At 43.1% G+C, this 12,500-nt stretch overlaps 2 non-coding genes across 2 annotated transcripts; both read left to right on the top strand.

The window, feature by feature from the left end:
* Positions 1–9,381: 9,381 nt before the first annotated feature.
* LOC117129522 lies at positions 9,382–9,487 on the top strand. The gene has a single exon (XR_004453162.1). It is a non-coding gene; the product is annotated as a small nucleolar RNA R71 (small nucleolar RNA).
* Positions 9,488–12,182: 2,695 nt separating this feature from the next.
* On the top strand, positions 12,183–12,289 carry LOC117129523. Its single transcript, XR_004453163.1, has one exon. It is a non-coding gene; the product is annotated as a small nucleolar RNA R71 (small nucleolar RNA).
* The last annotated feature ends 211 nt before the right edge of the window (positions 12,290–12,500 follow it).

Below are 12,500 nucleotides of genomic sequence, written 5' to 3'. Positions count from 1 at the left end.
CCAGACAAGCGGTTATGTCAGGTTTAGTGTTGGAAATTAGCTTTGGTTACTTCATACGGTCAAGGAAAGTGTGTAATTGATAGGTTGATCTCCTTTAGCATCTATAGTGCTATCTGCAATCAGTAAATCTAAAATGGTGCTAAAGATTGGTTAGATATTCAAGTTTAAATCAATATAAGATCATAGTCCCATTTTAAATAACTAAGCATAATTTATTAAATTCCTTTTATATAAGAATAAAATTAATTATATCAGTAAATCTCCTCCCAGACTTCAATTACACTGTCCCAGTGTAACTCAGTCGGAATTATGATGGAATAATTCATAAGTACGAAATGTAACAAGTAAGGAAGATACATCTGACCGGATTAGATATCAATCGATATGAAAATGTTGCATCGATCGTCATGTGTTTGTCTATGTCGAGCGATGTCGACGTCTCGGCGGTCGATATTCAGGTCCTCCTACTTGGGATCCTAAATCTGAAAGAAATAAAACGAAAGTAAATAAATGCTAGCTAATAAAACCAAAATAAAATACCTAATAGTAGGTTGCATCCCACTCAGCGCTTGGTTATAGTCATTTAGCTTGACTGTGGTAGTGATTGGCTATTTGGTGGATAAACAGCTGCTTGTTGGAAAACAAGCATCCACGTCATCTCTGCACATTCTGGACCAAGATGCAATGAAACTTTGTGTGGCCTCTTCATTTCTTGTCCATTTGTCATCCATCTTCTTAAGTACATTGGAGATGTTTTGTAGCCAATCTTGAACGTTGTCAATGCTAACCTGGTGCCAGCTTATGTTGTCATAGGTGTATGCTGAAAGTTCTGTCAGTTCCTCGTGCATTGACTCTATTGTTTTGTGTATCAGCTGCTCGCCGGCTGGTGTAGACTCGGCGTCGATCGATGCGATTTATGTGTTCGTCGGTCGATCTCGGCGACTTACCATCGAGCGATTTCGCTCGCTTCCTGTCGATCGATGCTGATATCTGGTGTTGAGCTGCGAGTTGCCTCTGAATGGCTTTGACTTCGTTCTGTAGCCATTCTGCGTGGCTGTCTAGTCCACCGATTTTGTTGTCGAATGGAAAATAGATGTCATCGCAGCATTTGTCAAGTCGTTCCTCCATGGTGTCTATAGCAGTGTAGATCTTGGATGTGATCTTGTCAACCTCTGCTGCTGTGTAGGGAAGTAACTCCACAGGATTCTTGCCATCGATCCATGGCCCTCGTAGTTTGTCGATCGAAGATGAGTTTGCCTGCAAAAAATTTTGATTAGTAATTTTATCAATATCCCTTTGGGCATGAAGTATTTGACTAGACAATTTGTTTAAATATAGCATGACTGGTGATACAAAGCGGTCATGCATGTCCTCGTAAGTCTGCAGCCTATCATCCATGGCTGAGATCTTAGCGTCGAGCGATGTGATGGTACACACGTCGATCGATGTGGCTGCTTGTTGGTCCTTCTTGCGAATGGTGTCCAGATCTTGCTGTAGTAGCTCGATTTTAGTGCTCAGCCAGTCGACGTTGTTGTTGAGAGGGTAGTACACGTCGTTTATCCTCTTGTTGATGTATGAGACTTCCCATTCATCCTTGTGTTCTACTGAACATTGCGGTTCTGCAGGGATCTGGGCTGTCGGAAGACTGACGTCGATCGATGGTGCATGTGGTGCGTCGATCGATGCTGAGGTCGTGGCTTCCTTCTCAAGGTGCATTGTAGCCTCTATCCAAAGGTTGATGTGTATCTTCTACCAATGATTTGAGCTACTCTCCCAGTTTTTCATGAGCTCCAAAAATACCAGTCACCATCTCGTTGATTTCATCTTTGGTGTAGAGTTCTGGTGCCAGTCTTGTGAGTGTGAAGGAAGTGGCTTGTTCTGGAAGACAAATGTGGCTCTCTTCAAAAAGAGATGCCCTTTCCAGTAATTTCCTGATGTCGTCCATTGTGACAGGTATCATCTCACCAGCTATGCCTCGTGCGTGTCCACACTCATCTCTGTAGACTCCATACTTGTCCCTTCGTTCCCAAGTGAACTTTCTGGCTCCGTACATGTCAAATGCGTGGTATCCAAATTCATAACGTCTGTCGATCGACGTCGGGTGATACCACTCAAATTACCCTAAGGAGTGTTACTCTCATCAAAAGAGGTTCAGATGTAGTACTTAGGGATCGAATCCACAAGGAGCTAGGGAAGAATTAAATCTAGTGTTTATTAATTCCAAAAGTCATAAATGTTTAAATGAAATAGCAGTAGTAACAAGTGAAGTAAATAGTAAATGTAACTTGGTTGGAAATGATATTAGATGCAGGGCCACTATTCAGGTGTTGGAGATTATAATACCTATAGATGCCTAACTGTTGCATGCATGATATATTAGAGCTCATTCGCTTAACTCAGTGATCAGCTGTCGCATGTACCGCTGGTTAACAGACTAGATCTCGTGTCTCGCCGGTTAGTATGCAGAAAACGAGAGAGTGTCGATCGATAGTCTATTAAGTCGTCGACCGATACACCTTTGCCAACGTCGATCGATTGTCAGTTGAGGACATCGATCGACGGGTTCTAGCCAGGCCTATGCGCGAGTATGAAATGTTCTACTAAGATTCTAAATTGGCGGTTAGCCCTCTCTAGCAATCCTAATATGATAGATAGATGTCAGGATGGGATAACAAGGGTGCTTGAATATGCAATCCTATGATCAAGGTCTAGTTAGCAAGGCTAAAACAAGCAATGAATACAAATCTATCATGAATATCACAACAAGGCAGATCTATAGTTTGGGGCTAATCCCACAAACCTATCTGAACCCTGGATCTAACAGTTGAACTACTCAGACATAGCAAAGCAATTCATATCAATAGAGAAATAGAAACTCATAGAATAGATGAAAAGAAATAGAAACAAGGAGTTCCAATCACAAGTAATCTTCTCTCCCAAAATGAAACTTCTGACAAAACTAGGTCTAGAAAAAGCTCTGTTCTTTTTGCCGTCAAAACACTTAGGCAATATATATTCTACTAGGTTAAAAACTCATCAGGGTATTTGGTAATTTGGCTTGGCCTTGGTTTTTAAGCTGCTGAATCCAAAATGTCGCGTCTGGTGTCTCGACATCGATCGATAGTACTTGTGTACATCGATCGATATTAATCTTCATCTGTCGAGGCATTTCCTGTTATCGATCGTCAGCACTGATGCGCATCGATCGATTATTCTTCCTCTCGTCGACCTCTAAGTGGTCAGCTCGGGTGAAATGTCTTTTATGCTCCAAAATGCTCCAAAGTCATAGCTTTACTCCGAAATGCACCTGAACCTGAAAACATACCTAGAAGAGTAGAAAACATATATATATATATATATAGTAAAATACTTATACACCATGGATAAAAATGGGTCAAATCCAAGGTATATCAACTCCCCCAGATTTCCCATTTTGCTTGTCCTCAAGCAAAACATACAGGCAGTCTCTCTGAAAGAGGTTTGAAAATATTTGGGGATTTAAGATTTTAAAACCTAGAAATCTTTCCTCAACAATTTTACAACCACATTTAAAAAGTCCTAATCACAAAAGCACACTATGCAATATCCTAGCTTAGCAACCATTTCTAACATAACACAACTCATCAATTCACGTCTGACATCCCCTCTACTGATTTCATTTCTTAGCATAAATATAAAGTGAATGCTTTACCTTGGGAGTATCGATCACGGGATGCAAGGATTTCAGACAGGTATCTGGAGCTGCAGGTAAAAGTTAGTTCCTAGTTTCTCTCTCTCTAAATTTCTCTCTTGAGTCAAAGTCTGCTTCCATTGCAGGATCAGTGACCAAGATTGGACAGGCTTCCATGAATCAGAACTTAATGGTGGTTGCCACCGAGTTCTGTTCACTTTTTTTTGACCTATATCCAAGAGTTCTTTGCGAAACCGAGCCTTGAAGATTGCCGCCTCCAAGTCCCGTTTCGAACTCTTTTATTTGAGTCTTTATGAATCAAGCCTTAATGGTTTTAGCCACCAAGTCCTGTTCAGACTCATCCTAATTAAACAATAGATCTTATTTATTTTTTTATTTTTATTATTATTATTATTATTTTTTTTATATACTCACTAACTAATCTAGGGTCGAAACTTAGAGAGAGAAAATGTGATAAATAATCTAAACCAGGTGTTACCTTCCAGACCTGTCTGAAGAATCCGATCCTATGTATACCAAGCCCCAAGACAAGCGGTTATGTCAGGTTTAGGGTTGGAAATCAGCTTTGGTTACTTCATACGGTTCAAGGTAAGTGTGTAGTTGATAGGTTGATCCGCTTTAGCATCTTTAGTGCTATCTACAATTAGTAAATCTAAAATGGTGCTAAAGATTGGTTAGATATTCATGTCTAAATCAATATAAGATTATAGTCCCTATTTTCAATAGCTAAGCATAATTTATTTGAAATTCCTTTTTACATAAGAATAAAATAAATTATATCAGTAAATCTCCCCCCAGACTTAAATTACACTGTCCCAGTGTAACTCAGCCGGAGTTATGATGAATAGTTTATGATGTACGAAATGTAACAAGTAGGGAAGATACATCTGACCGGATTAGATATCGATCGATGGGTAAGTGTTACATCGATCGTCGTGTGGTTGCCTATGTCGAACGATGTCGACGTCTCGTCGTCGGTTGATATTCAGGTCCTCCTACTTGGGTCTCCTAAATCTGAAAGAAATAAAACGAAAGAAATTAAATGCTAGCTAATAAAACCAAAGTAAAATACCTAATAGTGGGTTGACTCCCACTCAGCGCTTGGTTATAGTCATTTAGCTTGACTGTGGTAGTGATTGGCTATTGGGTGGAGAAGCAGCTGCTTGTTGGAAAGCAAGCATCCACGTCATCTTTGCGCATTCTTGACCAAGATGCAATGAAACCTCTTGTGGCCTCATCATTTCTTGTCCATTTGTCATCCATCTTCTCAAGTACTTTGGAGATGTTCTGTAGCCTTTCTTGAACGTTGTCAATGCTGACCTGGTGCCAGCCTATGTTGTCATACGCATATGCTGAAAGTTCTGTCAGTTCCTTTTGCATTGACTCTACCGTCTTATGTTGCATCTCGGCGAGTTGCCATCGATCGATTTCGCTAGTGTCCTGTCGATCGATGCTGATATCTGGTGTTGAGCTGCGAGTTGCCTCTGAATGGCTTTGACTTCTTTCTGTAGCCAGTCTGCGTGGTTGTCTAGTCCACTGATTTTGTTGTCAAATGGAAAGTAGATGTCATCGCAGTGTTTGTCAAGTCGTTCCTCCATGGTGTCTAGAGCAGTGTAGATCTTGGATGTGATCTTGTCAACCTCTGCTGCTGTGTAAGGAAGTAACTCCACAGGTTTCTTGCCATCGATCCAAGGCCCTCGTAGCCTGTCGATCGATGCTGATTTTGCCTGCAAAAAACTTTGATTAGTAATGTTCTCAATATCCTTTTGGGCATGAAGTAATTGTCTAGACAATTTGTTTAAATCTATCATGTCTGGTGATATAAAGCGGTCATGCATGTCCTCGTAAGTCCTCAGTCTCTCATTCATGGCTGAGACTTTAGCATCGAGCGATGTGAAGGTACACATGTCGATCGATGTGGCTGGTTGTTGGTCTTTCTTGCGAATGGTGTCCAGATCTTGCTGCAGTAGCTCGATTTTAGTGCTTAGCCAGTCCACGTTGTTGTTGAGAGGGCAGTAAACGTCGTTTATCCTCGTGTCGATGTATGAGACTTCCCATTCATCCCTGTGTTGTGTTGAACATTGCGGTTCTGCAGGGATCTGAGCTGTAGGAAGACTGACGTCGATCGATGTTGCATGTAGTGCGTCGATCGATGCTGAGGTCGTAGCTTCCTTCTCAAGTTGCTGACGTAAACTCTCAATTTCTGTCCTCATTTCTGCCATACATCTGAAAAGCTCATTGTAGCCTCTATCCAAAGGCTGATGTGTATCTTCTACCAATGTTTTGAGCTCCTCTCCCAGTTTCTCCTGAGCTCCACAAATACCAAACACCATCTCATCGATTTCATCTTTGGTGTAGAGTTCTGGTGCCAGTCTTGTGAGTGTGAAGGAAGTGGCATGTTCTGGAAGACAGATGTGGCTCTCTTCAAAAAGAGATGCTCTTTCCAGTATTTTCCTGATGTTGTCCTTTGTGACAGGTATCATCTCACCAGCTACGCCTCGTGCGTGTCCACGCTCATCTCTGTAGACTCCATACTCGTCCCTTTGTTCCCAAGTGAACTTTCTGGCTCCGTACATGTCGAAAGCGCGGTTCCCACATTCATACCGTCTGTCGATCGACGTCGGTTCATCCCTATCGATCGACGTTGGTGTTACCCTGTCGATCGATGTCTCCGTTGTACCGTCGATCGATGCTTGCCCTTTTGGTTGGCGTGATAGATCTGGGTTGATCTCTGTTGTGGCGACTCCTGCGTGGTTGTTAGGATCTGTTTGAATGACGTCTGGAGTGCCACGTTGCTGTGAGAATAGGTTGTCAGGTCCATTGGCTACTTGAAGGATGTCTGCTATGTCCTCTCTGGACACTTGTAAAATCCTTCCATCCATTGCACGTGCGTTGCCATCTGGGTCCCTGAAAATACCAAATTCATCAGGTGTTAGAAAACCGTAATCAATGTTTGCATAATCATTCAATTTAGAAATAGAAAGATTAGGGTTTAGAGTAGTATCGATCGATGTAGATACAGTTACATCGATCGATGGCAGAGTAATTTCTGCAGAACTTGTGTTCTTGAGATGATTGCTCTTCATGGATTTTTCTGTTGATGTAGAAGGAAGAGTGTTCATCTTTTTTGCTTGTGTGTTTGCTCTGATGTGTGTAGGTGGTTTCGGAGGTGCAAAACGATTTATATAGGTATCTATAAACCTAGTTGGGGAGGGAATATTCTCCTGCTCCTGGATTTTCGCTGCGGCGCGAATATCGATCGATGTTCCTTTACGGGTGTCGATCGATGTGAGCGGTTGTTTTGCTGGACGAGGGTGGGTATCGACCGATGTGGAGTGCACAGCGTCGAACGATGTTGGAAACGTGTTGGTGAACTTATGTGTTTCAAGTCTTTCATCCTGCAAAGACATTTCTATTGCACGTTCTTTCCAATAATCCTCATCGTATTCCTCGTATGTTCCTCATTAGGTGAAGTAATTACAGTGTCAACTGCAAAACTTTCATGGAAACCACTGTCTGCCCAACTGCCTATGGAATAATCATCATGTCCTCCTTGTTGGAGGTTGGAAGGCAAAATGTTGGTAACAATGATTAGGTGAAGCGAAATGGTCAACTGGGTGCATTACGTCGAGTGACGTGTTGTTGTGGTCATCGGTCACCATTGACACATTGGAATCGATCGATGGAAATGTTGGGGTGTCGATCGATTCCGAGTACTCTGTCTCATACTCCGATTCATACTCTGCTCCACAATGGCATGCGCCAATGAACCCGAGTTCTTTCCCATAATCCACAGAATTAATGATCTTTCTCTTAGGTCGGATGGGGTCGTAGTGGATGTTTGGGTCTGTGAGCGTTAGACACAATTTGTTTTTGTTCATGTCACATACAGCTCCTACTGTAGCTAGGAAAGATCTTCCAAGCAGAAGTGAAGAGTTCCAGTTAAGCTCGATGTCTAAGACATGAAAATCTACAGGGACAAGGACATTACCAATCTGTACCTCCAGATCTCTTATGATGCCTCCTGATCGTTTCTCTGAAAGATCCACGAAGGTGAAGGATTCTGTTGAGGGTTCGATGGTCAAACCAAGCTGGTCTGCCATGATCCTAGGGAGGATACTAACTGATGCTCCTGTGTCACACATTGAATGGGGAAATTCAACACCCTTGACTACGCATGGTATTGCAAAATTCCCAGGATCACTCTTCTTCGTCAATGTGATCATGTGTTTCATCTTCTCTCTGACTTGATGAAACATTCTCCTAATGTCCTCCTCAGTTACCTTTGTTTCTCTGAAGAACATCCACAACCGGTGTGTGAAGTAAGCTTCATCAAAAGGTTTGTCGATTGGGATTCTAAGGACTCGTTTAGTGAAACCATCCATCTCCTTATCGTTAGCTTCCCTCTTAAGGTTTTTAGGAATCTTCTCCTTTCTTTTCCTTAACCTTCTCCCTTCAGATTCTTGTTCTTCTTGAACTGATTCTGGTGAACTATTTAAAGGGTTGGGTTTTGGTTCGGGTGGGTTTGCTAATGGTTTAGGTGGTGGTCTGAGTGCGTTGATGTAATCATTATCGATTGAGGGTAACCGCACTCGGTATGTCAGAGGTGCCTGTCGATCGATGGGAGGTGTGTTGTGACGATCGACGTCGGACTCACTCTGTCGATCGATGGTTGGCTCAACCGATCGATCGATTTTATCATAGAAAGGGGAGGGTGGGTGAGGATGCTTAGCTGCGAATTCTTCATGAGTTAGAATTCGAACCGCATGGCATTCAGTCGATTTGGCAGACGACATCGATCGATGACTGGAGTAATCCGTCCATCGATCTTCATCATGGTCTGTCGATCGATGCGAGTTCATCGACATCGGTCGACACCATTGGGATCCGCCGAGACTCATGGAGCTTTCGATTTCGAAATCTCCTTCCTCAAGCTTTTCATTTCCCACCACTTTCCAGAAATCATCATCTATGATGGCATTTACAGGGTGTTTTCCTTTATCGGCTCCTGCCTCTCTAGCGAAAGCTTCTTGCGCCTTTATAGTCTCGCCCGTCTGAATTACTTGGGTTTCAAGTTTTCTCACCTGAGTCCCTAAGGTCTCGATTTTGATGTTCAGATTGTTGTAGGCGGAGTCTATTTTACCGTTGAAATCCACGGTGATTTGTTGTTGTCCCAACAGTACTCGATCAAACATCTCTTCGATCTTGCTTTCCTGAGTCTAGGGTGGTGGATTTTGGTATAAGAGTTCGAGTAGCGTTTGTTGTTGTTGAAGGGTTTTTGAAATTGTGAACTTTGGTTACTTCTTTGGCCATTTCCAAAGAAGTTTCTGTTTCCGCCCTGGTTTCCAAATTTCTGGAATCCGGTACCTCCAATGTAGTTCACATTTTCTTCTCCTTCCGTATCTGCTAGTTCTCCTTTAGCTGAACAGACTTTCTTCCTAAGAAGCTCGTGCACCACATCTAACTTAGCTCTTACTTCGTCCATCTGTTCCTTCCCTATAGAGGCTACAGACTTCTTCCGTTCAGAGTCAGTGTTTTTGGTGCTGCTGCTGTTAGCAAGGTTTTCGATAAGTCTCACAGCTTCCAACGGATTCCGAGTAGTGAAGTTTCCTTCACTCGCCGTATCAAGGGCCATTTGATACTGTAAGGCGAGACCTCGGAAGAAAGTTCTTAGCAGCTGCACTTCGTTAAATCCGTGGTGTGGACAGTCTCGCTGGAAGAACCTAAATCTAATCCACGCATCTTTGAAGGACTCTCCAGCCTTCTGCGAGAATGTGGAAATTTTGTTCCGAAGTTCTTCAGCGCGCGCCTCATCGAAGAAGTTTCGTAAGAAAGCATTCTTGATGTCGCTCCAGGATGTTAAAGATCCTGTGGGTTGCTGCCTAAGCCAGTGCATCGCTTCTCCATTCAGCGTGTATCTCAAGAGCTTGCACAGCAGGTAATCGTCGGGGACTCCTTCCATCCGAATAGCAGCGATTAGATCCTCGAACCGTTCCAAATGGTCCATAGGATGCTCGTGCGGTAACCCAGAGTAGGGTATCTGCAACACGAGATTGTAGTATTGAGGCTGCAGCTCGAAATTCTGCTTCTAGATCTCCGGAAGTCGAATACCTGATCTGTTGGAATAGTACTCATCTGGGCGATTGTAGTCAGCCAGTGGTTTCGATCGAGCGTCCTCATCTACAGGTTGAGCAGCTCCTGTAGCATCAGCATCAGGGATTACAGTTACCTGAGCATCTATTTTCTGACCTGTTGCATTACGCAGATGACCGGCCTGGTCATACAGGTTTCCGTTCTCGTCCTGAGTTAGAATAATAATGTTTACCGTTTTTGATGACACGGTATCGATCGACGTACGCGGTGTAGTATCGATCGTTGTCGAACGATTGGGATCGATCGACGATGATGGTCTGGTGTCGGTCGATGGTTGGTTATGCGTATCGATTGACGACGAAGTGGTTGCGTCGAGCGATGTGGAACATTGACCTCTTCGGATGGTGCGTTCCAAATGAGCAGGATCGTCTGAGAACAGCAAGTCTTTCTCCTTTCTGCTTCTGGTACCGCTGGGCATGCACCTGAAAAGACAAGAAAAAGATTATTAGAAAGGGGGAAAAAGAATTAATAAAACTAAATCTAATGGCGATCAAACCTCCCTGGCAACGGCGCCAAATTTGATACCACTCAAATTACCCTAAGGAGTGTTACTCTCATCAAAAGAGGTTCAGATGTAGTACTTAGGGATCGAATCCACAAGGAGCTAGGGAACAATTAAATCTAGTGTTTATTAATTCTAAAGGATGTAAATGTTTAAATGAAATGGCAATAGTAACAAGCGAGTAAATATAAATGTAACTTGGTTGGAAATGAAATTAGATGCAGGGCCACTATTCAGGTGTTGGAGATTATAATACCTATAGATGCCTAATTGTTGCATGCATGATTTATTAGAGCTCATTCGCTTAACTCAGTGATCAGCTGTCGCATGTACCACTGGTTAACAGACTAGATCTCGTGTCTCACCGGTTAGTATGCAGACAACGAGAGAGTGTTGATCGATAGGCAATTAAGACGTCGACCGATACACCTTTGCCAACGTCGATCGATTATCAGTTGAGGACATCGATCGACGGGTTCTAGCCAGGCCTATGCGCGAGTATGAAATGCTCATCTAAGATTCTAAATTGGCGGTTAGCCCTCTCTAGCAATCCTAATATGATAGATAGATTTCAGGATGGGATAACAAGGGTGCTTGAATATGCAATCCTATGATCAAGTTCTAGTTTGCAAGGCTAAAACAAGCAATGAATACAAATCTATCATGAATATCACAACAAAGCAGATCTATAGTTTGGATGCGTTGATATAGTTATTATCTATTGAGGGTAACCGCACTCGGTATGTCAGAGGTGCCTGTCGATCGATGGGAGGTGTGTTGTGACAATCGACGTCGGACTCACTCTGTCGATCGATGGTTGGGTCAACTGATCGATCGATTTTATCATAGAAAGGGGAGGGTGGGTGAGGATGCTTAGCTGCAAATTCCTCACGAGTTAGAATTCGAATTGCATTGCATTCAGTCGATTTAGCCGACGACGTAGATCGATGACTAGAGTAATCCGTCCATCGATCTTCGTCATGGTCTGTCGATTGATGCGAGTTCATCGACATCGGTCGACACCATTGGGATCCGCCGAGACTCATGGAGCTTTCGATTTTGAAGTCTCCTTCCTCAAGCTTTTCATGTCTCACCACTTGCCAGAAATCATCATCTATGATGGCATTTACGTGGTGTTTTGCTTTGTCAGCTCCTGCCTCTCTAGCGAAAGCTTCTTGCCTCTTTATAGTTTCGCCAGTCTGAATCACTTGCGTTTCAAGTTTTCTCACCTGAGTCCCTAAGGTCTCGATTTTGGTGTTCAGATTGTTGTAGGCGGAGTCTATTTTACTGTTGATATCCACAGTGATTTGTTGTTGTCCCAACAGTACTCGATCAAGCATTTCTTCGATCTTGCTTTCCTGAGTCTGGGGTGGTGGATTCTGGTAGTAGGAGTTCGAGTAGCTTTTGCTGTTGTTGAAGGTTTTTTGAAATTGTGAACTCTGGTTACTTCTTCGACCATTTCCAAAGAAGTTTCTGTTTCCGCTCTGGTTTCCAAATTTCTGGAATCCGGTACCTCCGATGTAGTTCACATTTTCTTCTCCTTCTGTTTCTGCTACTTCTCCTTTAGCTAAACAGACTTGCTTCTTAAGAAGCTCGTGCACCACATCTAACTTAGCTCTTACTTCGTCCATCTGTTCCTTCCCAATAGAGGCTACAGACTTCTTCTGTTCAGAGTCAGTGTTTTTGGTGCTGCTGCTGTTAGCAAGGTTTTCGATAAGTCTCACAGCTTCTAACGGATTCCGAGTAGTGAAGTTTCCTTCACTCACTGTATCAAGAGCCATTTGATACTGTAAGGCGAGACCTCGGAAGAAAGTGCTGAGCAGCTGCACTTCGTTAAATCCGTGGTGTGGACTGTCTCGCTGGAAGAACCTAAATCTAATCCACGCATCTTTGAAGGACTCTCCAGCCTCCTGCGAGAATGTGGAAATTTTGTTTCGAAGTTCTTCAGCGCGCGCCTCATCGAAGAAGTTTCGTAAGAAAGCATTCTTGATGTCGGTCCAGGACGTTAAAGATCATGTGGGTTTCAGCCTAAGCCAGTGCATCGCTTCTCCATTCAGCGTGTATCTGAAGAGCTTCCACAGCAGGTAATCTTCGGGGACTCCTTCCATCCGAATAGCAGCGATTAAATCCTCGAACCGTTCTAGATGGTCCATA

The sequence above is a fragment of the Brassica rapa genome, unplaced genomic scaffold (genome assembly GCF_000309985.2).
Source record: "Brassica rapa cultivar Chiifu-401-42 unplaced genomic scaffold, CAAS_Brap_v3.01 Scaffold00010, whole genome shotgun sequence".
Classification (NCBI taxonomy): domain Eukaryota; kingdom Viridiplantae; phylum Streptophyta; class Magnoliopsida; order Brassicales; family Brassicaceae; genus Brassica; species Brassica rapa.
Note: the sequence above shows the minus strand (reverse complement) of the source record. Positions and strands in the feature narration are given on the sequence as shown.